The sequence below is a fragment of the Pan troglodytes genome, chromosome 12 (genome assembly GCF_028858775.2).
Source record: "Pan troglodytes isolate AG18354 chromosome 12, NHGRI_mPanTro3-v2.0_pri, whole genome shotgun sequence".
NCBI lineage: Eukaryota > Metazoa > Chordata > Mammalia > Primates > Hominidae > Pan > Pan troglodytes.
The window spans coordinates 17860605-17887437 of record NC_072410.2 but is presented as its reverse complement, the minus strand read 5'-3'; the positions used below and the strand labels follow the sequence as shown (position 1 = coordinate 17887437).

The 26833-nt window shown below is 39.6% G+C and overlaps 1 long non-coding RNA gene across 1 annotated transcript in view; it reads right to left on the bottom strand.

The window, feature by feature from the left end:
• The window catches only part of LOC746383 (uncharacterized), a 104074-nt gene that overhangs the window by 7526 nt on the left and 69715 nt on the right, over positions 1 to 26833 (bottom strand). The window contains exon 2 of the long non-coding RNA XR_127150.7: positions 1230 to 1303. This is a non-coding gene — a long non-coding RNA (uncharacterized LOC746383). The remainder of the gene's footprint in view (positions 1 to 1229; positions 1304 to 26833) is intronic.

Genomic DNA, 26833 nt, shown 5'->3' with positions numbered 1-26833 from the left:
GAGGGCTATTATAACACCAGTGGAATTGATCAGTGTGATACATTTGTTGACTCAACTCACGAAGCTTGGATAACATAAACCAACAGAAATCTGCTTGAACCTGGGATCATCCAGGCCAGAGAGGAGGCTGACGAGTTGCCTTGGTCCTTGGGTGACTTGACCTAGCACTGAACTCTGTGACCTATCAATCCACGAAAAGACAGAAGGAAATGTTTCACACACGCAGTTCCACACCGTGCCTCCATGAGCTCAGTGACAGACAGATTTGCCCTTTCCCACTGCCTTCCCTGGGAATCTTCTGTTAAATAGCTAGTCCATAGCTGCTTTTTCGCACCATGGCTATGTCACCCCTGCCCTTGTGCCAGAGCAGATTGAGTTAAATATTTAACTAATTTCTATTTTAAAATGTGTTAACTCAATAAGTTTAGATGCATATGCATGATCCTTTCAAATATTTTCTCTTTTGGGCTTCTTCAGACTCTCATTTTGGGATTTGCTAAATGTGTCAGCCCAAGGAAGGTATTTGAGCAGCATATTTTCATTAGATATTGGTCACCACGTCGCTTGAGCATGAAGCTTTCAAAGAAAATTAAAGTGAAAGGAAAAAAAAGGTCTAGTATTGGTTATTAACTCCACCTCAGGGTGACTTCTCTTCAGGGGCAATTAAATAGCAGCTCTGGGCTGTTAAGTTTAGTGGCTTTACTTGTAGGTGGCACACTTTTCTTCAAGGGCAACCGCCATACAGATCTGCTTTGATTTTTATCTGATGACACTGAGGCTGCCTCTGCAAAACCAGATTTTGTTTGAAATTGTAGATGTGACCACATCTATGTGCTCTGACCTTTCTTCTTTAAGAACCAAGTTTTGCATTACCAGGTAAATGCCCTTTCAGTGGAATTTTCATGGAACACTGGGGACATCCTGTGGTCAGCTTGGTTTAAGGCAGCCAGTCTTTTCAGCAACAATCTCAGGGAATAAAGAAATAAATGTCCCACATAAATCCTAGTTTATTTTGCAAGAACAAGAGGATAAAAGAAAAGAGAAAAGAAATACACTCTTGTTCTTAATAATTTTTGCAATATAAACCTCTCTTTTTTTGAGCAACACAGTTTTTCAGTGAACGTGGAAGGAGCAATTATTTTTGTCAAGGACAGATATTTTCCTGACACAAAATACAGCTTCATCAGAATAGAGGAAGCATGACATCAGGCGTTGCTCCGCGATCATACCTGGTTCTTACCATCTGCTATTGTAAGTTCCATGTGCCTTGGCTCAACTTCTGGTCCTCGCAGGAGACAGCCTTCTGCAAAAAAGCACACAGCATGGCTTAAAGGGAAAACAGTGGGTATTTTGGCAGTTTTACACCACAGATAGTGCACCAGTGACACTAAATTGAAGTCATTTAGTTGTAAATGTGATATTACATTTGACGGTTTCCACTGGCAAAGCACTGAGCTGCCCACGTTGAACAGAGGCAAAGAAATGGAACTTGGGGAGCAAAGCCAGTCACCAGAGTAGCAGACCAAAGGGGCTTGTAAAAGCGTTTGTCAAGTCATTTAGAATCGTAACTCAGCTCAACACACATGGTACCAGGAACAGCCAGCTCAGTTTCAGCAGTGGAAAGCAGGCAATGGAGTTTATGTTGTTCTTCTGTTTATTAAAGACGGATGGGAGCACTTGACAGAAAAATCAAACTTCTGGTCATGGCTCATTAATCCCTGTTGTATCTGTCAGGGGTATGTGTTTGGAGTTCCAACAAGCCTCTAGAAGGAAGATCACTGCTGAGCTTTGGTATTTTCTCTAATTTTGAATGGAAAGAGACGCCAATCACCTAGAAGGAGAAATAGAATACGAGGTTATTTTTAACTCACCTACTTTAGTGGTCATTAAACATAAGTGAGTTGGTTTAAGACAAAAATGATTATGGTTAATAATTTTATTGCCAATTTTTGTCATAGGGCTTTCTTTAGGAGAAGCAGTAAGGTAAAGACAAATGTGGAATAAAGCCAGATATTATGGCTGTTCTAGGAAAAGCTCAGCTTTTGGAGATAGATCTTTGGGTGAACCTGTGCACACTCTTTGTGTGTGCCTGTGGTCATTGAAGTGCAGCTTCTATCAAATTGTCTCCTGCCTCCTCAGTTGGAGATGGAGATAAGACCCTGGTCTACCCAGACTGTTTACATCAACCCAGAAGACAGGAGCAGCGCTATTCCGATCCCTGTGTTGGAAACAATGGTCCTTTGTGAGACGATGTATGTTTCAAAGCCTCCACTCTGTGCTGGCTGCACCAGCACAGCTGATCAAGACTACAGGACCAGGAGAAATGCGAGTTTTCCTGCTGACTCAGGGCTTGGGCTCTCAGATCCACATTTCTGAATCTCCCAAAGCCTCAGGTTTCTTGTGTGTAAAAGGTGCATCATGACACTCATTTAGCACACACCTCAGAGGATTTCTTAAGGATTAAATGAGGTAATGCACATAAGTCACTTAAACACAGTACGTGGCCCATAGGTGGAAGCACTTGTAAATGTTATTCTTGGGGTTGCTATTAGTACTATCATCATCTCCATCATCAGAGACAGCGTTGTTTGCTCTAGGTTGTGATCCTCCACACAATATCCTCAATCCGCTTGTCAGGACTATGTGGGAGGGACAAGAAGAGGTTGGAGAAGGGTCCTATCGGCTCAGCTCATCCCACTGGTTGGGGCAATGATTGAATTAATACTTTTGGACTCCATTCTGGGCTACGTGCTGTGAATGATACAGTGAAGTTTTAAATGTCGTTTCTGCACTCAATAAACTTTAATCCATGTTAGTGGGTACAGGAAATTATCTGCGCAGGCAATCTTAGGTCAATAGCTTTCAAGTAAAGTAGGTGGAACCCCTAAAGGGAGACCAGTGCTGAGTGGATTGAGAATTCAGGAGTAAGCGGGGAATCAAACTAAGCACCTGCTACACATTTGGGTTCACCCCTGGAAGCTAAGAATTAGCTGGAGTCATGCCTCTGAGGGCTTCCAACAGGGTCCAGGCCTTCCTTGCATATTCCTGTTTCTTTTCAAATTTGGTTTTTTGTTTAGAAACACACACCGTTGGCCAGGCACAGTAGCTCACGCCTGTAATCCCAGCACTTTGGGAGGCCGAGGCAGATCACGAGGTTAAGAGATCAAGACCATCCTGGCCAACATGGTGAAACCCCATCTCTATCAAAAATACAAAAATTAGCTGGGCATGGTGGCATGCACCTGTAGTCCCAGCTACTCGGGAGGCTGAGGCAGGAGAATCGCTTCAAACCAGGAGGAGGAGGTTGCAGTGAGCCGAGATCACGCCACGGCACTCCAGCTTGGCGACAGAGCCAGACTGTCTCAAAAAAAAAAAAAAGAAGAAAGAAAGAAAGAAAGAAAGGAAGGAAAGAAAAGAAAGAAAGAAGAAAGAAAGAAAGGAAAGAGAAAGAAAGAAAGAAAGAAAGAAAGAAAGAAAGAAAGAAAGAAAGAAAGAAAGAAAGACAAACACATATAACGGGTCCCTTCGTTTGCCTAATGGCCTAATGTTCCCTACCAATGAAGAACGGAGACCAAATCGTCTGAGCATGGAGCCGGTCTGAGATAGAAGTTAGAAGCCCTAAGAGCCTCTCCCATTATGGTCTTTTCTTCATCCATGACCTAAACTCCAAGGAAATTCTTCTAGAAATAACTTCTGAGCGCCCACAATGATGTGTATAAATCATGACACCAGAACTTGCGGGAGATACCCAGAGAGCACGGCTTCTCCATCAGGGAGGCTACATTCCAGGCAGCAAGGAGCTGAGTGTACACAACTGAGTCTGATGCGAGGCAGGAAATGTTAGGTGACGTACGTGAAAAACCAGCAAAACAGGACAGGGTTCAGAGCAGGAGAGAGTGCTTCTCTTGAGACCAGTCAGGAAAGCTGTCTGAATTAAGGGATTGTGTTTTAACTGGACCTCGGAAGACAGTAAAGAGCCGGACGTGTGATAGAAATGTCTACCAGAGGGCTTCCAAGTGGAGGAACCAGCAGAGCAGCGGCTTGGCACCACAACGCTGTGTGTTAGTGCAAGAAGGAATATTAGGAAGCCTACTGAAAGTCCACTGGAAATCTTTGCTTGGTGAGGACAAACAAATATATTTCAAGGAATGCTTTGTTTATTGCGTCCTGCTAATCTTGTCGGAACCATTTCATTCCACGTGAAGAGGTGAATCCACATTTGGGAATCTAATTGACCCTGTGGGTTTCATTTATGTTGTAACTCAAGCCTGCTTACCCACCCCCCCACCCCCCACCCCACTCCCACTCTGCCAGAGCCCGGGAACCTGAGGACTGTGAGAGCAGCAGCGTCCTAAAGGAGCATCTCGGCTGTGAGCCGTATTTTCAATTTTTATTAGCGTTTCTTATTTGCCCACAGCCTGATTTCTTTTAGGCTTGACACAATTTGCATGACTGAGTTAATCCAAGTGTGAAATGCAGTAGGGACCCGATTCAATGGATGGTCAGAAAGGCAGCATTATTAGGACATAAAAGTGATGGGGCAGGGTGCTGCCCCCGCAACTCCAGGTGCAAACAGACTGCCACGGGGCACTTGCAGTGATCCGCAGGGCAGGACAGTGCTCCAAAAGAATGAACTGTGTGCACTCAGCACGGGAGATGCATTCTTCAAGGTCCTTCTCACAAAATATTTATGAGGCCAGGCGCTGTATTTGAGATCGGCAAGCAGACTCCCTCCACGTGACATCAAAATCTCTCAGCCTAACTCCTCTAACACTCCTCGTAAAAGAAATATTTGCACATATATATTAAATATATACGTACTTTTTATTTTAAAATACTTTTAGACTTGCACAAGGGTAATACGGAGAATCCCCATATACTCCCCACCCACCTTCCCATAATGTGAACATCTTACACTGCTATCGTACATTTGTCAAAACGTATAAATTAAAATCAATTCAGTACTATTAACTAAACTGCAGACTTCATTCATATCTCCCCAGTTTTTTCACTGTCACTGTATTCATTTTGAGAGATGTCACCCTACTCATTTTGGTAATTATCTTTAACCAACAGAAAACGTCATTATTGATTTCATTTTGCAACCTGCTGGCCTTGCTTGACCTCTGGGCTCATCAGGTTGCAAAACATGCTCCCCACACAGCCAAGCGGAGACTCAGAGCCCCCGTGTGCGCTTCACATCCTTGCTGGAATCTCTGGGGAGAACAGGCTTTCTGCTCAGCCCTTCCTGGAGCATTGAGAAGTCCCGAAAGCCAGCTCCAGAGAGCAGCTGTAAATGTGCTGGCAGTCAGCAGCTTCTGGGTGTGGAGTGCTAGCTGTCCTCAGAGATCTTCATACCAAAAGAAAGACCTCCAAGGGTGGCACCAGGACATCACAGAGTGGGCATTTTGTGAGGATCTTACCAAGCAATGGTCCTTGCCTTTTTCTTTCTTATTCCAAACTCTTTTAATAGTAATAATATAATCCCCTACATCTTCTTAGTAATTGTTTCAAGTAATTCCACTGTTTTTGGTAAAATTTTGTTTAAAAATTTTATGTCACTGTTACTAAAATGTTGTCTTAGAATTCATGTTTAATAATTTTAAATATTATTGTCTATAAAATATGCCTTATTTGCATCAAGAAATAAATGACATAGCACATTTTATTCCCAATAAAGTCATAATTTAGAAAAAAGAATATTTTGTCGACCGATTTGCTTTAAAATGATATATTGTCTCATCATTGGAGACTGAATGTATGTTAAAACACAATACAACAATTATGCATTACTATGTCAAATATACTAAAATACCTTTTTATTCCTTGATATAGAGAAATCTTGCATGTTGCCCTTAAATCATCGGCAGCTTTATTTTTATAATTTTTGCTTTTTTTGTTTCTCAGTGACAAAATATGGGAGAAAGTTCATACTGATATTTGTTAAAACTTTGCAACTAACATATTGAGAGTATAGTTTTACATTTTAAATTCCCAATAAGTAATAAGCCGCATTGGATACATTTAATCTTTTTCACATTGAATTTGGAAATACTGGTGACATGGCTGTGTGTAGATCAATGCAGACAGCTTTAAGAGGAATTTGCAGACGTTACCATTTTTATGCTCCTTATTAACTACATCAGTGTCCTTTGTGCTTCTGTCTCTAGCCAAATGGACAAATATAAGTTTAAACTTCACAATATATAACTAAGAAGAAAAGTAAGTTAAACCCGCACACTGGTGAAAACCACCCAGCAGTGGGGCGTGTCTTGTCATTAGCGCAACCGTGCAACCCAAAACTTCCCCAGACACACTCACTAGATAACTATTGGAGGGCTCACAAACTGTTTAAGGGAAAAAATATTCCAAGAGTTATTTTATCTTTAGATCCACTGAACACTGTGGTATTTCAAATTCTAGACTGGGGGAAGGCCCGCAAAGAGGGACCTTTGGACACCAGGGAAGAAGGAAGGGAAGAAAATGGAACAGGAGAGACACAAACTGGACGTTTAATCCCTCGTTGCTGATGCACTCTCGTCGATTTCATCACTTTTGACTCCTTTCATTCCTGTGCTTCCTGTATCTGAACATCCTTGCCCTCTAAATTTACAAAGGTTTTCTACCAAAACTTTCTGACGGATCACTCCATGTGGGGAAGACAGGTGGCCAGGTGGGGTGGAAAAGAGAACAGAGCAAAATTGATGCACTCAGGGAAAAAAATCATACCATAGTCTCTATTCCAGAAAGAAAAACTATAACCCACTTAGTCTGGTGGGACTAAGGCTGGAACATATGTGGGACTCTGGATGTGAAAGATTACATTATCCCTTGTGATAGATATAATGCTATAACAATAAGCAAGGTTACAGTTTGGCATTTTGATTTTGTTTGTTTTTTTTTCATTTAATTCACAGAGAAGCCTAGGTTCTTATCTCAGTTCTGCTTTCCTGTTTCCAAAGATACAAATGAATAGTTGATTTTCCAGGTCTTACTGTGATCAAATTGTTAAAAAACCATCTTGCATATTAGCATGTGATACAATTGTTGGCAAAAGGTACAATGTATCTTATAGGAGTTATCTTCAACTTCTGAGGAGAGGAAGTGAATGGAAAAACATGTTTCAGAACAAACAGTAAAAGGAAATTTTTATATTATGCACTGGCTAATTCTCAATAGATGGGTGACTTTGCGAAGCTCAGGTGTGATGGTCAATTTCCATCTGGTATTGGAGCTGAGGTTGGGCTGTGGGTAGGAAGACAAGTCATGGGCTGTGTCGGGAGACTGATATGATCTGAACTTCCCAGCACTACCCTGGACTTTTCTATGACCTCCTTACTCCTCCATTACTTTAGGTTTGGGGCTAAACCATTTTTAAGAGAACACAGCCGTTGCCTGTTAGCAGAAAGAACTATTAATAGCAGCAAGGGCTGCACCCTTCGCAAATCGGTCAACTCATAAACTCAGACCTATAAATGCTATTAAAAATTAAAAATTAACAAGAAAGAAGAATATTTCTTTTCTTTTTCAAAAAACTACTTTTATTATGGAAATATAAAATATATACAAAAGTAGAAAGAGGTATAGGATGAGTCCCCATGTACCCATCTCTCAGCTTCAGTGATTGATTATCCATGTAAGGCCAGACATCTGCACCCCACTCACTCATCAGCCCCCCAACCTGCACTGGATTATTATCTTTTAATTGTGACAAAACCACATGTAACATAAAATGTAGCCTAGCAGTGATTTTCAAGTGTACAGGACAATATTGTCAACCACATGCACACTGCTGTGCAACAGATCGCAGAACCCTCCATCTTGTGTCTACACCCATGAACAACACCCCTCCCACCCCGCCTCCTCCCCTTAGCCCTGCAGTCGCATTCCACTCTCTGTTTATGAATTTGAGTCTTTGAGAAACACTCATATAAGTAGAATCTTGAAGTATTTGCCTTTTTGTGTCTGGCTTATTTCACTCAGCCAGTGTCTTCAAGGTTCATCCATGTAGCATGTGACAGAATTTCCTTCTTTTCAAAGGCTCGGTAACATCCCATTGCATGGAATGTCACACACACACACGCCATCATTTCTTTATCCATTCATCTGTGTATGGACATTTAGGGTGCTTCCACCTTTCAGCTATTATGAATAACGCTGCAATAAACACGGGTGTGCAAATATGTCTTTGTGTTCCTCCTCCCTTCGATTCTTTTAGGCACATACTCAGAAGTGGGATTTCTGGATCATATGGTAATTCTATTTTTAATTTTTTTAATGTGTCAATAAAATTTTATTTACAAAAACAGGCAGCAACTCCTAACTTAAAATAGACAAAACAATTTTGAAGAAGAACAAAATTGGGTGACTTACACTAACTGATTTCCATATTTGTTATAAAGATGCAATAATCAAGACTGTGATACTGGTGTAATGATGGACATATAGGTCAGTGGAACAAAATAAAGAGTCCAGAAATAAACTCATACAAATGTGATCAACTAATTTTCAATGAAAGTGTCAGTGTAATTCAATGGCAGAAATTATAGAATATTTGCATGCAAAAAAAAAAACCTCCAATAAACCTCGATCCTTACCTCACATGCATAAAAATAAACATGAGATGGAACATAGACCTAAATATAAGAACAAAAACGGCTGAGCACAGTGGTTCACACCTGTAATCCCAGCACTTTGGGAGCCTGAGGCAGGCAGATCACCTCAGGTTGGAAGTTTGAGACCAGCCTGGCCAATATGGTGAAACCCTAACTCTACTAAAAATACAAAACGTAGCCTGATGTGTGGTGCATGCCTGTAATCCCAGGTACTCGGGAAACTGAGGCAGGAGAATCACTTGAACCCAGGAGGTGGAGGTTGCAGTGAGCCGAGATCGCGCCACTGTACTCCAGCCTGGGTGCGACAGGGTGAGACTCTGTCTCAAAAAAAAAAGAACCAAAAAAAAAAAAAACACCAAAAAACAAAAAACAAAAACAAAAACAAAAAGCAAAAGAACATAAACTATAACTTTCTAGAAGAAAAACACAAGAAAATATATCACTGAAGCATGATCCATAATAGAAAAAATTGATAAATTGTATTTCATCAAAATTAAAAATGTTCCTTTTCAAAAGACACAAGAAAATGAAAATGTCAGCCATTGGTCAGGAGAAAATATTTGCAAAACATATGTCTGACCAACAATTCGTATCCAGAATATATAACTAACCCTTATAATTCAAATATAAGCGCTCTTTCAAATCAATAATAAAACAAAAAGAGAGGGGTGGTGGAAGATTTGGATAGACATTTGCTGAAGAAGATATGCAAATGGAAAATAAGTACATAAAAAGATGATCACATCATTAGTCATAAAGGAAATGCAAAGTAAAACCACAATGAGCTACCTGTAACACTCACTAGAATAGCTAATATTAAAAAGACTGACAATAGCAAGTGTTGTCAGGGATGTGAAGAAACTTGGAACCCTCTTACATGGATGGTAGAAATGTAATATGATACAGCCACTTTGGAAAACTATTTGACAATATCTAAAAGATCGAATGTACACTTACAATACAACCCATTAATTTTACTACTAGGCATCTACCTAAAGAGAAGTGAAAATGTATGTGCACACAAACATTTACACTCAAATGTTCACAGCAGCATTATTTATAATTGTAAAAACTAGAAATAATCCAAATGTCTATCAGCTGGGGAATAGATAAACAAAATGTGGTCTATCAATACAATTTTTTTCTATTATGGATCACACTTTGGTGATATATTTTCTTGTGTTTTTTCTAGAAATTTATAGTTTTGTTCTTTTTTTAAATTATACTTTAAGTTCTAGGTTACATGTGCACAACGTGCAGGTTTGTTACATACGTATATATGTACTATGTTGGTTTGCTGCACCCATTAACTCGTCATTTACATTAGGTATATCTCCTAATGCTATCCCTCCCCCTGCCCCCACCCCACGACAGGCCCCAGTGTGTGATGTTCCCTGCCCTGTGTCCAAATGTTCTCATTGTTCAATTCCCACCTATGGGTGAGAACATGTGGTGTTCGGTTTTCTGTCCTTGTGATAGTTTGCTCAGAATGATGGTTTCCAGCTGCATCCATGTCCCTGCAAAGGACATGAACTCATCCTTTGTTATGGCTGCATAGTATTCCACGGTGTATATGTGCCACATTTTCTTAATCCAGTCTATCATTCATGGACATCTGGGTTGGCTCCAAGTCTTTGCTATTGTGAATAGTGCCGCAATAAACATACGTGTGCATGTGTCTTTATAGCAGCATGATTTATAATCCTTTGGGTATACACCCAGTAATGGGAACACTGGGTCAAATGGTATTTCTAGTTCTAGATCCCTGAGGAATTGCCACACTATCTTCCACAATGGTTGAACTAGTTTACTCTCCCACCAACAGCGTAAAAGCGTTCCTACTTCTCCACATCCTCTCCAGCATCTGTTGTTTCCTGACTTTTTAATTATTGCCATTCTAACTGGTGTGAGATGGTCTCATTGTGGTTTTGATTTGCGTTTCTCTGATGACCAGTGATGATGAGCATTTTTTCATGTGTCTGTTGGCTGCATAAATGTCTTCTTTTGAGAAGTGTCTGTTCATATCCTTTGCCCACTTTTTGATGGGGTTATTTTTTTCTTGTAAATTTGTTTAAGTTTTTTGTAGACTCTGGATATTGGCCCTTTGTCAGATGGGTAGATTGCAAAAATTTTCTCCCATTCTGTAGGTTGCTTGTTCACTCTGATGGTAGTTTCTTTTGCTGTGCTGAAGCTCTTTAGTTTAATTAGATCCCATTTGTCTATTTTGGCATTTGTTGCCATTGCTTTTGGTGTTTTAGTCATGAAGTCCTTTCCCATGCCTATGTCCTGAATGGTATTGCCTAGGTTTTCTTCTAGGGTTTTAATGGTTCCAGGTCTAACATTTAAGTCTCTAATCCATCTTGAATTAATTTTTGTGTAAGGTGTAAGGAAGGGATCCAGTTTCAGCTTTCTACATATGGCTAGCCAGTTTTCCCAGCACCATTTATTAAATAGGGGATCCTTTCCCCATTTCTTGTTTTTGTCAGGTTAGTCAAAGATCAAATGGTTGTAGATGTGTGGTGTTATTTTTGAGGCCTCTGCTCTGTTCCATTGGTCTGTATATCTGTTTTGGTACCAGTACCATGCTGTTTTTGTTACTGTAGCCTTGTAGTATAGCTTGATGTCAGGTAGCACGCTGCCTCCAGCTTTGTTCTCTTTGCTTAGGATTGTCTTGGCAATGCAGGCTCTTTTTTTGTTCCATATGTACTTTAAAGTAGTTTTTTCCAATTCTGTGAAGAAAGTCATTGGTAGCTTGATGGGGATGGCATTGAATCTATAAATTACCTTGGGCAGTATGGCCATTTTCATGATACTGATTCTTCCTATCCGTGAGCATGGAATGTTCTCCCACTTGTTTGTGTCCTCTTTTATTTTGTTGAGCAGTGGTTTGTACTTCTCCTTGAAGAAGTCCTTCACATCCCTTGTAAGTTGGATTCCTAGGTATTTTATTCTCTTTGTAGCAATTGTGAATGGGAATTCACTCATGATTTAGCTCTCTGTTTGTCTGTTTTTTGTGTATAGGAATGCTTGTCATTTTTGTACATTGATTTTGTATCCCGAGACTTTGCTGAAGTGGCTTATCAGCTTAAGGAGATTTTGGGCTGAGACGATGGGGTTTTCTAAATATACAATCATGTCATCTGCAAACAGGGACAATTTGACTTCTTCTTTTCCTAATTGAATACTCTTTATTTCTTTCTCTTGCCTGATTGCCCTGGCCAGAATTTCCAACACTATGTTGAATAGGAGTGGTGAGAGAGGGCATCCCTGTCTTGTGCCAGTTTTCAAAGGGAATGCTTCCAGTTTTTGCCCATTCAGTATGATACTGGCTGTGGGTTTGTCATAAACAGCTCTTATTATTTTGAGATATGTTCCATTGATACCTAGTTTATTGAGAGTTTTTAGCATGAAGGGCTGTTGAATTTTGTCAAAGGCCTTTTCTGTATCTATTGAGATAATCACGTGGCTTTTGTCGTTGGTTCTGTTTATGTGATGGATTATGTTTATTGATTTGCATATGTTGAACCAGCCTTGCATCCCAGGGATGAAGCAGACTTGATTGTGGTGGATAAGTTTTTTGATGTGCTGCTGGATTCAGTTTGCCAGTATTTTACTGAGGATTTTCACATTGATGTTCATCAGGGATATCGGTCCAAAATTCTCTTTTTTTGTTGTGTCTCAGCCAGGCTTTGGTATCAGGATGATGCTGGCCTCATAAAATGAGTTAGGGAGGATTCTCTCTTTTTCTATTGATTGGAATAGTTTCAGAAGGAATGGTAACAGCTCCTCTTTGTACCTCTGGTAGAATTCGGCTATGAATCTGTCTGCTCCTGGACTTTTTTTTGGTTGGTAGGCTATTAATTATTGCCTCAATTTCAGAGCCTGTTATTGGTCTATTCAGAGATTCAACTTCTTCCTGATTTAGTCTTGGGAGGGTGTATGTGTTCAGGAATTTATCCATTTCTTCTAGGTTTTCTCGTTTATTTGCATAGAGGTATTTATAATATTCTCTGATGGTAGTTTGTATTTCTGTGGGATCGGTGGTGATATCCCCTTTATCATTTTTTATTACATCTAATTGATTCTTCTCTCTTTTCTTCTTTATTAGTCTTGCTAGCGGTCTATCAATTTTGTTGATCTTTTCAAAAAACCAGCTCCTGGATTCATTGATTTTTTGAAGGGTTTTTTTGTGTCTCTATCTCTTTTGTTCTGCTCTGATCTTAGTTATTTCTTGCCTTCTGCTAGCTTTTGAATGTGTTTGCTCTTGCTTCTCTAATTCTTTTAATTGTGATGTTATGGTGTCAATTTTAGATCTTTCCTGCTTTCTCTTGTGGGCATTTAGTGCTATAAATTTCCCTCTACACACGCTTTAAATGTGTTCCAGAGATTCTGGTATGTTGTGTCTTTATTATTCTCATTGGTTTAAAAGAACATCTTTATTTCTGCATTCATTTCGTTGTTTACACAGCAGTCATTCAGGAGCAGGTTGTTCAGTTTCCATGTAGTTGTGCAGTTTTGAGTGGGTTTCTTAATCCTGAGTTCTAATTTGATTGTACTGTGGTCTGAGAGACAGTTTGTTGTGATTTCTGTTCTTTCACATTTGCTGAGGAGTGCTTTACTTCCAACTATGTGGTCAATTTTGGAATAAATGTGATGTGGTGCTGAGAAGAATGTATATTCTGTTGATTTGGGGTGGAGAGTTCTCTAGATGTCTATTAGGTCTGCTTGGTGTAGAGCTGAGTTCAAGTCCTGGATATCCTTGTTAACCTTCTGTCTCACTGATCTGTCTAATATTGACAGGGGGGTGTTAAAGTCTCCCATTATTATTGTGTGGGAGTCTAAGTATCTTTGTAGGTCTCTAAGGACTTGCTTTATGAATCTGGGTGCTCCTGTATTGGGTGCATGTATATTTAGGACAGTTAGCTCTTCTTGTTGAATTGATCCCTTTACCATTAGGTAATGGCTTTCTTTGTCTCTTTTGATCTTTGTTGGTTTAAAGTCTGTTTTATCAGAGACTAGGATTGCAACCCCTGTCTTTTTTTGCTTTCCATTTGATTGGTAGATCTTCCTCCATCCTTTATTTTGAGCCTGTGTGTGTCTCTGCATGTGAGAGGGGTCTCCTGAATACAGCACACCGATAGGTCTTGACTCTTTATCCAATTTGCCAGTCTGCATCTTTTAATTGGGGCATTTAGCCCATTTACATTTAAGATTAATATTGTTATGTGTGAATTTGATCCTGTCATTATGATATTAGCTGGTTATTTTTGCCCGTTAGTTGATGCAGTTTCTTTCTCGCATCGATGGTCTTTACAATTTGGTATGTTTTTGCAGTGGCTGGTAAGGGTTGTTCCTTTCCATGTTTAGCGCTTCCTTCAGGAGCTCTTGTAAGGCAGGCCTGGTGGTGACAAAATCTCTCAGCATTTGCTTGTCTGTAAAGGATTTTATTTCACCTTCACTTATGAAGCTTAGTTTGGCTGGATATGAAATTCTGGGTTGAAAATTCTTTTCTTTAAGAATGCTGAATATTGGCCCCCACTCTCTTCTGGCTTGTAGAGTTTCTGCTGAGAGATCCGCTGTTGCTCTGATGGGCTCCCCTTTGTGGGTAACCCAACCTTTCTCTCTGGATGCCCTTATCATTTTTTCCTTCATTTCAACCTTGGTGAATCTGACAATTATGTGCCTTGGGGTTGCTCTTCTCGAGGAGTATCTTTGTGGTGTTCTCTGTATTTCCTGAATTTGAATTCTGGCCTGCCTTGCTAGGTTGGGGAAGTTCTCCTGGATAATAACCTGAAGAGTGTTTTCCAACTTGGTTCCATTTTTCCTGTCACTTTCAGGTACACCAATCAAACATAGATTTGGTCTTTTCACATAGTCCCATATTTCTTGGAGGTTTTGGTCATCTTTTTACTCTTTTTTCTCTAAACTTGTCTTCTTGCTTTATTTCATTAATTTGATCTTCAATCACTGATACCCTTTCTTCTACTTGATCAAATCAACTATTGAAGCTTATGCATGCATCACATAGTTCTCGTGCCATGGTTTTCAGCTCCATCAGGTCATTTAATGTCTTCTCTACACTGTTCATTCTAGTTAGCCATTCATGTAATCTTTTTTCAAGGTTTTTAGCTTCCTTGCAATGGGTTTGAACATCCTCCTTTAGCTTGGAGAAGTTTGTTATTACCGACTTTCTGAAGCGTACTTCTGTCAGCTCGTCAAAGTCATTCTCCATCCAGCTTTGTTCTGTTGCTGGTGAGGAGCTGTGATCCTTTGGAGGAGAAGAGGCACTCTGGTTTTTAGAATTTTCAGCTTTTCTGCTCTGGTTTCTCCCCATCTTCGTGGTTTTATCTACCTTTGGACTTTGATGTTGGTGACCTACAGATGGGGTATTGGTGTGGATGTCCTTTTTGTTGATGTTGATGCTATTCCTTTCTGCTTGTTAGTTTTCCTTCTAACAGTCAGGTCCCTCAACTGCAGGTCTGTTGGAGTTTGCTGGAGATCCACTCCAGACTCTGTTTTCTTGGGTATCACCAGCAGAGGCTGCAGAACAGCAAATATTGCTGCCTGATCCTTCCTCTGGAAGCTTTGTCCCAGAGGGGTATCCGCCTGTATGAGGTGTCAGTCGGCCCCTACTGGGAGGTGTCTCCCAGTTAGGCTACATGGGGTCAGAGACCCACTTGAGGAGGCAGTCTGTCCATTCTCCAAGCTCAAACACTGTGCTGGGAGAACCAATGCTCTCTTCAGAGCTGTAAGACAGGGACTTTTAAGTCTGCAGAAGTTTCTGCTGCCTTTTGTTCAGCTATGCCCTGCCCCCAGAGGTGGAGACTACAGAGGCAGCTGGCCTTGCTGAACTGCGGTGGCTTCCACCCAGTTCAAGCTTCCCCAGCCACTTTGTTTACTAATTCAAGCCTCAGCAATGGTGGATGCCCCTCCCCCTGCCAGGCTACTGCCTTGCAGGTTGATTTCAGACTGCTGCGCTAGCAGTAAGCAAGGCTCCATGGGCATGGGATCCACCAAACCAGATGCAAGATATAATCTCCTGGTGTGCCATTTGCTAAGACCATTGGAAAAGCACAGTATTTGGGTGGGAGTGTCCCATGTTTCCAGATACCTTCTGTCACAGCTTCCCTTTGCTAGGAAAGGGAAATCCCCAGACCCCTTGCCCTTCCTGGGTGAGGCGATGCCCCGCCCTGCTTTGGCTCACCCCCCATGGGCTGCACCCACTGTCCAACTAGTCCTAATGAGATGAAGCAGGTACCTTGGTTGGAAATGCAGAAATCATCCGTCTTCTGTGTCAATCACGCTGGGAGCTGCAGACCAGAGCTGTTCATATTTGGCCATCTTGGAATGGAATCCTCTATTTTTAATTTTTGATGAAACTCAATGTTGTTTTCCACAGTGACCGCACCATTTTACATTCCCACCAACAGTACATGAGGATTCCAACTTCTCCACATCCTCTCCAATGTGTGTTATTTTCTGGGTTTTTTTTGTTTGTTTTAATAGTATCCATCCTAACAGACATAAAGTGATATATCATTGTGGTTTTGATTTACTTTTCCCTTTTAATTAATGATGTTGAACATGTCTTCCATATGCTTCTTGGCCATTTGTATATCTTCTTTGGAGAAATGCCCATTTAGGTTGTTTGCCCATTTTTAAATCAAGTTTTTGGTTGTTATTGGGTTGTCAGAGTTTTTAAAATATATTCCAATTATTATCCCCTTTTCAGATATGTGGTTGGCAAATATTTCCTCCCATTTGCAGGATGACTTTTCATGCTGCGGATGTTTTCCTTTGTTGAGCAGAAATTTTAAAGTTTGATGTAGTCCCATTTATTTTTGCTTCTGTTGCCTGTGCTTTTGATGTCATATTCATGAAATCACTGCCAAATCCAGTGTCATGAAGGTTTCCTCCTATGTTTTCTTCTAAGAATTTTATAGTTTCAGGTCTTATCTCTAGGTTTTTAATTAATTTCAAGTTAATTTTTGTGTATGGTATAAGAAAAGGGTCTAACTTTTTCCTTTTACATATGAATTTTCCTAACCAAATTTGTTAGAGAAATTATCCATTCCCCATTGTGTAGTCTTGGTATCTTTGTCAAGGATCATTTGACCATAGATGTGAAGGGAACATTTCTGGGCTCTCTATTCTGTTATATTGGTCTATATGTCTGTCTTTATGCCAGTACCATACTCTTTTGATTGGTGTAACTTTGTAATATGTTTTGAAAACAGTATGTATGAAGTCTCCAGCTTTGTTCTTCTTTCTCAAGATTATTATGGCTATTCAGGGTGTTTTGCAATTCCATTCAAATTTCAGGATTTTTTTTTTTGTTTCTGCAAAAAGTGCCATTGGGATTTAGGTAGGGATTTTCTTTGCTTATGTTTATTCCTGTATGTTTTGCTCTTTTAAATGAAATTGCAAATGTAATTGTTTTCTCATTTTCCTTTTTGGATTGTTCATTGTTAGTGTATAGAAATATAACTAATTTTTGTGTGTTGATTTTGTATTTTGCAGCTTTTCTAAATTTGTTGATCTGTTCTAACAATTTTCGTATGTGTGTATGTGTGGAATCTTTAGAGTTTCTACAAATTTGATCACATCATCTGTGAAGAGAGGTAATTTTGCTTCTTTTTTTCACAATTTGGATGCCTTTTATTTCTTTTTCTTGCCTAATTGCTCGAGCTAAGACTTCTAGCACTATGTTGAATAGAAGTGGTGAGAGTAGGTATCTTTGCCTTGTTCCTATACTTAAAGGAAAGTTTTCCATGTTTCACCATTGAGTATGATGTCAGCTTTAGTCTTTTCATATATAGTCGTTATTATATTTATATATTTCCTTCTATTCATATGTGTTTTGTCATAAAACAGTGTTGAATTTTGCCAAATGCATTTTCTACATCAATTGAGATCATCATGTGATTTTTATTGTTCATTCTGTTAGTGTAGTATATTACATTGTTTGATTTGTGTATGTTGAACAATCCTTGCATACCAGGGATAAATCCCACATGGTTTTGATGTATAATCCTTTTAATGTGCTGTTAAATTTGGCTTGTAAATATTTTGTTGAGGATCTTGGCAACTAAATTCATCAACAATACTGGTCTGCAGCTTTCTTTTCTTGTACTATTTCTGCCTAGCTTTGGTGTCAGGTAATGCTGGCCTCATAAAATGAGTTTAGTAGTGTTCTGTTCTCTTCAATGTTTTTGGAAAAATTTGAGAAGGATTGGTATGAATTTTTCTTTAAGTGTGTGTAGAATTCTCCAGTGAAACCACATGGTCCTCTGCTTTACTTCGTGGGGAGATATTTGACCAATGATTCAATCTTTGTACTAGTTATAGGTCTGTTCAGATTTACTATTACATCATGCTTCAGTCTTGGTCTGTTATATTTTTCTAGGAATTTATTCATTTCTTCTAGGTTATCCAGTTTTGTTGTCATATAATTGTTCATAGTAGTCTCTTATTATCATTTTATTTTTGTGGTATCAGTTGTAATGTCTCTTTCATTTCTGATTTAAATTGGTTGAATCTTCTCTGTTTTTTCTTACTCTAGCTATGAGCTTGTCAATTTTGTTGATCTTCTCAAAAAACAAACTTTTTTAAATTTTCCTATTGTTATTCTATTCTCTATTTTATTTCTTTCTGCTCTAATCTTTATTATTTCATTTTTTCTTCTAATTTTGGATTTAATTTGTCTACTTCTAGTTTCTTGAGGTGTAAAGTTAGTTTGTTTATTTGCAAGCTTTGTTCTTTCTTAATGTAGGTGTTTACCACTATAAATTTTCCTGTTAGTACTGCTATTGCTGCATCCCACAAGTTTTAGTATGTTGTGTTTTTTTTTCTTTTTTGAGACAGAGTCTTGCTCTGTCACCCAGAGCTGGAGTGCAGTGGCGCGATCTCCGCTCACTGCAAGCTCTGTCTCCTGGGTTCACGCCATTCTCCTGCCTCAGCCTCCCGAGTAGCTGGGACTACAGGCGCCTGCCACCACGCCCGGCTAATTTTTTGTATTTTTAGTAGAGGTGGGGTTTCACTGTGTTAGCCAGGATGGTCTAGATCTCCTGACCTCGTGATCTGCCCGCCTCGGCCTCCCAAAGTGCTGGGATTACAGGTATGAGCCACTGCACCTGGCCTGTTGTCTTTTTATTTTTATTTGTTTCAAGATACTTCTAATCTCTCTTGTGATTTCTTATTTGACTCATTGGTTGTTCAAGAGTGTGTTGTTTAATTATCACATATTTGTGAGTTTTCCAGTTTTCCTTTTGCTATTGATTTTTAGTTTCATTCCATTGTGGTTGGAAAAGATACTTGATATGATTTCAGTATTCTTAAATTTCTTAAGGCTTGCTTTGTGACCAAACATGTGATCTATCTGGCAGAATGTCCTATGTGTGCTTGAGAAGAAAGTGTATTCTGGTTCTGGTGGGTGGAATGTCTGTATATGTTTGTTAGGTCCAATCGATCTACAATATTGTTCAAGTCCTCTGCTTCCTTATTGATCTTCTGTCTGGTTGATCTATCCATTATTGAAAGTATGGTATTGAAATGTATAATTATTGTGTTACTGTCTATTTTCTCAAGTCTGTCAATGTTTGTTTCATATATTTGGTTGCTCTGAAGTTAGTTGCATACATATTTGTGATTGCTATATCTTCGTGGAGAATTGACCGTTTTATCATTATATAATATTCTTCTTTGCCTCTTGTGACAAATTTTGACATAAAGTCTATTTTGTCTGATATAAATATGTTCACACGTGCTCTATTTTGGTTACTATTTGCATGGAAATATTTTTTCCACCTTTTCACTTCAGCCAGTGTGTATTCTTAAATGTAAAGTGAATCTCTGTAGAAAATACAGAGTGGCATCTTATTTTTTTAATCCATTCAGCCACTCTATGTTTTTTGATTGGAGAACGTAATTCATTTACATATTTTTTTCTTTTGGAGATGGAGTCTCACTCTGTCACCCAGGCTGGAGTGCAGTGGCGCCATCTTGGCTCACTGCAACCTCCACCTCCCGTGTTCAAGCAATTCTCCTGCCTCAACCTCCCAAGTAATTGAGACTACAGGCGAGTGCCACCACAGCCAGCTGATGTTTTGTATTTTTAGTAGAGATGAGGTTTCACCATGTTAGCCAGGATGGTCTCGATCTCCTGACCTCATGATCCGCCTGCCTCAGCCTCCCAAAATGCTGGGATTACAGGTGTGAGCTACCGCGCCCGGCCAGTCCATTTACATTTAAAGTAATTATTGATCGGAATGACTTACTATTTCCATTTTGGCAATTGTCTTTTGTCTGTTTTGTAGTTATTTTGTCTCTTTTTTCTTCTCTTGCTGCTTTCGTTTGTGATTTGTTGATTTTTTTAATGCTTTGATTATTTTCTCGTTTTCTTTTGTGTATCTACCATATGTATTTCCTTTGTGATTACTATGGGGCCCACAAAAAATATCTTACAGTTATCACAATCTATTTTAAGCTGATAACAATTCCAGTTGCATACAAAATCTCAAATCTTTTTCATCCCTCCCAACTTTATGTTGTTGATGACACAAATTAGCACCATCATCCCTCTGCATTTGTGGGTTCCACATCCATGCATTCAACCAACTGTGGGTCAAAAATACCTCCACAACAACAAAAATAACAATACAACAATAAAAATAATACAGATATTAAAACAATACAATATAGCAACTGTTTACATAGCATTTACATGTATTAGATTTAAGTAATAAGTAATCTATTAAAGTATAGGCAATCTAGAGATAACATAAATTACATTGGAGGATGTGCATATGTTATATGCAATACTACACCAGTTTAAATAAGGGATGTGAGCATTTATGGATTTTGATATCTGCAGGGGTTCCTGGACCCAATTTCCTGTGGCTACTGAGGGATGACTGTATTTTTATATTTTGTGTTTATTAACATGGTTTATAGTTGTAGTTATTTGTTATGCTTTCATATTTTAAAGTCTATACCAGAATTTAAACTGATTTATGTACCACCATTACGGTGTTATAGTATTCTATATTTGTCTCTATACTTCTTTACTAGCAAGTTTTACATTTTTGTATGCTTTCATGTTGCTATCTTATGTCCTTTCATTTCAACCTGAAGGATGCTCTTTAGTCTTTCTTATAAGGCAGATCTAGTGATGATGAACTCTCTTGGCTTCTGTTTATCTGAGAAAATCTATTTCTCCTTCATTTTTGAAGGATATTTTTACAGTAAATAGTATTCTTGGTTGACAGTTTTATTCCTTCAGCACTTGGACTATATCATCCTATTCCCTTCTGGCCTCTAAAGTTTCTGCTGGGAAATCCACTGATAATCTTATGGGAGCTCCCTCATATCTAACAAGTCACTTTTCTCTTCCTGCTTGCAAAAGTCTCTTTCTGATTTTTGACAGTTTGATCATAACGTGTCTCAGAATAGGCCTCTTTTGTTCATCTTATTTAGAGTCCTTCGAGCTTCTTCAATTTTAATGTCCATTTTTTTCCTTCAGCTTTGGGAAGTTTTCAGCCACTATATTTTAAAATAAGCTCATTGTCTACTTCTCTGTCACTGCTCCTTCTGAAACTCCCATTATTCACATATTTGTCAACTTGATGGTGTGCCATGAGTCCCTTTTGCTTTCTTCAATTTCATTTTGTGTTTTGATCTTCTGACTCAATAATTTCAAATGGCTTGCCTTCAAGTTTGCTGATTCTTACTTCTGGTTGATCAAGTCTGTTGTTGACTCCCTCTAGTGAATTTTTCAATTCAGTTATCAAATTCTTCACCTCCAGAATTTTATTTATCTATTTATTCATTTATTTATTTATTGAGGCAAGGTCTCACTCTGCCACCCAGACTGGAATGCAGTGGCACAATCACGGTTCACTGCAGTCCCAACCTCCCAGGCTTAGGCAATACTCCACCTCAGCCTCTTGAGTAGCTAGGACTATAGGTGCATACCACCATGCCTGAAAAATTTGTTTTTTAATTTTTTGTAGAAATGGGGTCTTCCTATGTTGCATAGGCTGAGAATTTCTTTTTGTTTTTTCTTCATAGTTTCCATCACTTTATTAATTTCTCATTTTGTTCATGCATTGTTTTCTTGATTTTGTTTAGTTATCTGTCTGCGCTCCCTTTTAATTTATTGAGCATTTTTATGACAATTATTTTAAATTATTCATATATCTCTATTTCTTTTCTTATTAAGTTTTTCTTTTTTTTGTTGTTTGTTTGTTTGTTTGTTTTAGATACAGGTTTCACTATGTTGCTACCCAGGCTGGTCTCAAATTCCTGGGCTCAACTTATCCTCCTGCCTCAGCCTCCCAAGTAGCTGGGACTATAAGCATGTACCACTATGCTTGGTTTAGCTCTGTTTCTTTAGGGTCAGTTTCTGGAAGTTTAATTTGCTCCTTTGATTGAGCTGTGTTTCCCTGATCTTTGTATGCCTTGTTATCTTCTGATGAGACCTTGGCATCTGAAAAATCAGCCACCTCTCCTAGTCTATGTGGTCTGGTTTGTACAGGGAAATCTTCCACCATTTGTCCCAGCTAGAGTTTGTAGAGATCTTGCAAGTCTTTTCTGGGATATGTTCTTTCTGGGCTTGTGCATGTGTGTCATCTCCTAATTGAAGAGGTTTGCCAGTTTCTACCTGGGAGCTCCTCCTATTGCCTATCTGTGGCAGTACAGACTCTCATGCTGGACTAAGCCACATTTATTGTCTTTGTTCTCAGTGGTCTCTAACCCAGTGCCTTGTTCCTGTCACCACTTAGATCCAGACAAGACAAAAACCAGTCTCTCAGGCAGTCCCCTCCAAAAGTCAGACTTGTTGGACACATATTCTGCTCTTCTCTTTCTCTCCCTGGGGAGAAGTTGGGATTTGGAAGTTTTCTCCAAATCATACAGTACTGTGTGGAGAGGAGAAATTTTAGTGAGTGAGTGCCACAGATTTTCCTGCCTGGCTTTGATTCAGTTGGCTTCATGTTTTCCTGGAGTTCAGGAGCCTCTTAACTTGTTTCTGGATTTTTCACAAAGGCAGCTGGTGTGTGTGTTGTTGTGTCAGTGTCTCTGTAGAGGAAGGAGGGCCTGGGATTCACATTCTGCCATATTGTTCATGCCACTCTTTTGACCTGAATTATTTGAAAGCAAATCCCAGACATTGTATAATTTCATCCATAAACATTTCAGAATATATCCCTAAAAGAAAATTATTGGTATATGCAACAGAATTAACAAAAAGTCCTTAATATAACTATCAAATTTCCAACTACCATGAAAATTTTCCACTTTTTCCACGATTGTTTATTAAAACTTAGTTTATCCAAATCACACTCTAAACAAGGTCTTAATTGCACTTAGATGATATGTCCTTTAAGACTCTTGATCTTTTGGTTCCTCCTGCCTCTCTTTTTTTCTTATAATGTATCTACTGAAGAAATCAAATAGATTATTATGTAAAATTTCTCACATTCTGGATTTTTATTGCACTCCTATGATGTCTTTTAATGTGTTCCTCTGTCCCCTGTATTTTCTATAAACTGTTAGATTTAGAGGCTTGATGAGATTCAGGTTTATGTACTACCTATTATGTCACATCAGGAGATTGAACTATCTGACTACCCCTCTTTATTGTGATGTTAAGTTTGATTAATAGGTCTAGGCATTGTCAGACAGATCTGTTCATTATAATGTTTCCCATCGGCTACTCATCTGATAGTTTAGCAGACATTAATAATCACTGGCTCCATTGATTGTTTTATTTGGGATTTTTAAATGGCAACATGCTACTCTACCATTCCTTGCAGAAGCACATTTCATAAGAACAAGGTAATATTCTATAAGCGTCCATCATCTCATATAAAATGGGGATGATAACACCTGCCTTACCTTACCTTACCTTATACCTTGGATGGATGCATAAAGCATTTGGTAAGCTGAAGTCACTATATAAATGTATGGTAGACACCATAGTTGATCCCCCAAGATGCATCCCACTTCAGAGGGTGCACAGAAATCAATCATGCTAGTAACTGATCTGAGAATGGGCTTGTGACCCTACCCTCATGGCTGAGTCATGAGGGGATGCTCCTGAGAAGCTCCTGGGAAAAGGTCTTTTCTTGCTAGACAAAGCCATAGAGACAAATAACTTTTGTTTTCTCTGAATAATGCCATATCTGGAAATGTTACTACCAACCTTGCTACTACACCAAGGAGATACTCAATGACACTAGTAATCTGATGAATCAACTAACTCTAAAGCCCCTCATTTTAAGGAATCTCCTGTTATGAGAGAGAAAATATTCATTGTTGCTAGCTAGTTTGAGTTGGGGTTTCTGTTGCAATGGAAAACATTCTAATCAGTACAAAAAATCAAGAATGATAATGGTGGTAATGGTGATGAATATAGCATTATTTTAAAAACTACCGGGATAGATACTGATATTAAAGGTGTTCAGTAAAATTTGAACGGGTAAACATTTACTGTCAGTCAATCCTTCTTGTGTGTGTACTCTGTATAAAGCATTGCACAAAATGATGAAATTTTGCACAGAGAGCTCTCTAAGAACGAGCTATATATCACTTCTAATTTAAAGCTATCAGTTCTGATTTCTGTGCTGGGAAAAGGTACCAGCTCATAATCTTATGGTCTTTCCTGAGTTTGGTTTTCTCTTTTATGTGGGATAATCTTGAAATTTCTTTGTAGGGTAATAACATTTATGAGTGGAGGAAGCACTGAATTCACTCGCAACTCAGGAAAGTTTACATGACTTCCCAAAATTGTAAGTCCCCATACATGGATTGTAAGGCACTGTCAAAAGCATTTTTAAAATGTACAGTGTCTTTCTTATTTGAGGAATATTTTTTGACACACAAAATAATGTGATGCATCCTAAAAACTACATTTAAATCCCAGCAATATCCTGTACGCATGCAATCTTACGTATTTGATGAAACAGCTCCTCATCTTAGATTTGAATAGAAAATTGCATATTTTGAAAAATGTAAGAGAATGAATCAGAAAGTCTTTAAGATAATTCTTAAACCTCTAAAATGCTACTGAGAGGTCTCACTGTTAAGAGCCAGGCTGGATATGGGGAGTGCTAGAAATTACCACCTAGCAGAAAATATTAAAATTCATCTCCTTGTCTGGGGAGGGGAATAGTAGAGACACAGCTCAAATCAAGAGAAAGAGATAAATCAGAAAAGGGCAGTAGATGTAAATGTAGAAAATGGAAAAGAAAGGTGGGAGTGGGAACCAGATCTCGGCTCCAGAGAATGTCAACCTGCAGGGTTGAGAAACAGGTGAAACATTAAAATAGACACTTGGAATCTCTAGAAAAAAAATCAAACCAAAGACTATGCAAGGCACAGCACCCAAGATACATCAAGAGAGAAGAAAAGCCTTATGTGTGATGCAGGGAGACAGAGGCAAACAGGGCTAACAGGGTTACATAGACAGGATCGGGGAAACCCAGCTAGGATGAGGAAGTGGCTCTATGATTGGTATGGATTTTACTTTAAACCGATATGGTGATCCTGGGACACTTAAGGAAATGGCCTTACTTTCCAAAACCCTGGCACTGGGGTGACTTAGAGAAGGTAACAAGTGTAGGAATGGGTGAATCCTGGGATGAATCAAGACTCCCAAAGCATAAAGTCTGCAGACAGAAAGGTGCTGTCTTTCTATTTAAGATGGAATCAAGCCAGTTAGCACGCAGAAATGGGAGTGCTGGAGTCAGGTTCCAGGAGAGCAAGGTATCAAACCAATGTTTAACGGCAGAAGGAATGCAGGTAGGGTCAAGAACTCAAATAACCAACTAGAAGTCAGATCCTTGTAAGAGTAATCTTAAGTAAAGGTCCAGGGGAAAATCTCAAGTCAAGGTCATTAAGCACTAACAAGAGAGCAAGGGCCAGTGTTACTTCTCTGTCAGAACAGGTAACGGCTATGGATGGATGTCTACCTGCCAGAGGACCTCCTTTGGAGGCATACCCCACCACGGGTGCCTTCCCGTCAGCCCTAAAGTCCTGGGTGTTGAGAAGAGCAGATAGCATTTTTGACCCCTAAATCATTATGCAAAGAACATACATGGGATTGGCCTTTGAAAACTCTGGCAAATGTGTCAAAGTATCCGGCTAGGACTGGGCAGGGGAATCCTTCATTTTGGCCTCAAGCTCCTCTCCTCTCCTGCCTCGGACCTGCTGGGTGATCAGGGAGGTTGACTGGTATAAATGGCATCCATTGTTCTCTGGCTTCTGGTTGGTTCAGCTATTAAAGCAAGCCAGCAGGAGGGTAAAGAGTGAAGGAAGGGTATTTAATCCCTCAGCATCTTTCCTGCTGAGTCACTGCCTCTACAGAAGGCTACAACCCACATCAGACAACTCATTCAGCCAACTCACACTTGTACTTCCTGTGTGCTCCCCAGCCCACACCTCCTCAACACACACCTGGTCATCACTCCCTCCCCTTGCTCTCATTCAAGTCCAGGTGTGGTCAAGCTCCTGCTGTTAAGAGCCACAGGTACCGCACCATACCTGATGGTTTTTCCTAAACTCTGTCCTCACCTTTGTAAAGAATTCCTTTATTAAGCTCTGTCCAGTTACCCAGCTCTGAATGGGCCATGAGACAGGATTCCGACCGATACACCGACTAAACTCACCATTGGCAGTAAAGTTGTTTTTGTATTGCTTTACTTGCAGGCAGATTTTTAAGAGGAATTGGTGTAGTGGTTTCCTAGCTTGTGATGAAAAAGAAAGGGCAAGATGACCTCCTTGTGGGAGTCAGTGAGCAGCAGGGGTTGAAGGTGGAGCAGAAAACCAGGGCCCTCTGCCTCCACACCCTGCCATGGTGATAACAAGAAAAAGCAGCCTAGGCCAGGTGTGGCGGCTCATGCCTGTAATCCCAGCACTTTGGGAGGCCAAGGCGGGCAGATCACCTGAGGTCGGGAGTTCGAGACCAGCCTGGCCAACATGGTGAAACCCCATCTCTACCAAAGATACAAAAATTAGCTGGGCATGGTGGCGGGTGCCTGCAATCCCAGCTATTCAGGAGGCTGAGGCAGGAGAATCGCTTGAACCTGGGAGGCGGAGGTTGCAGAGAGCCGAGATCGCACCACTACAATCCAGCCTGGACAACAAAACAAGGCTCTGTCTCAAAAAGTAAAAGAAAAAGCAGCCTAGAGACATGGCACAGGCTCGGGAGACTGCCATCT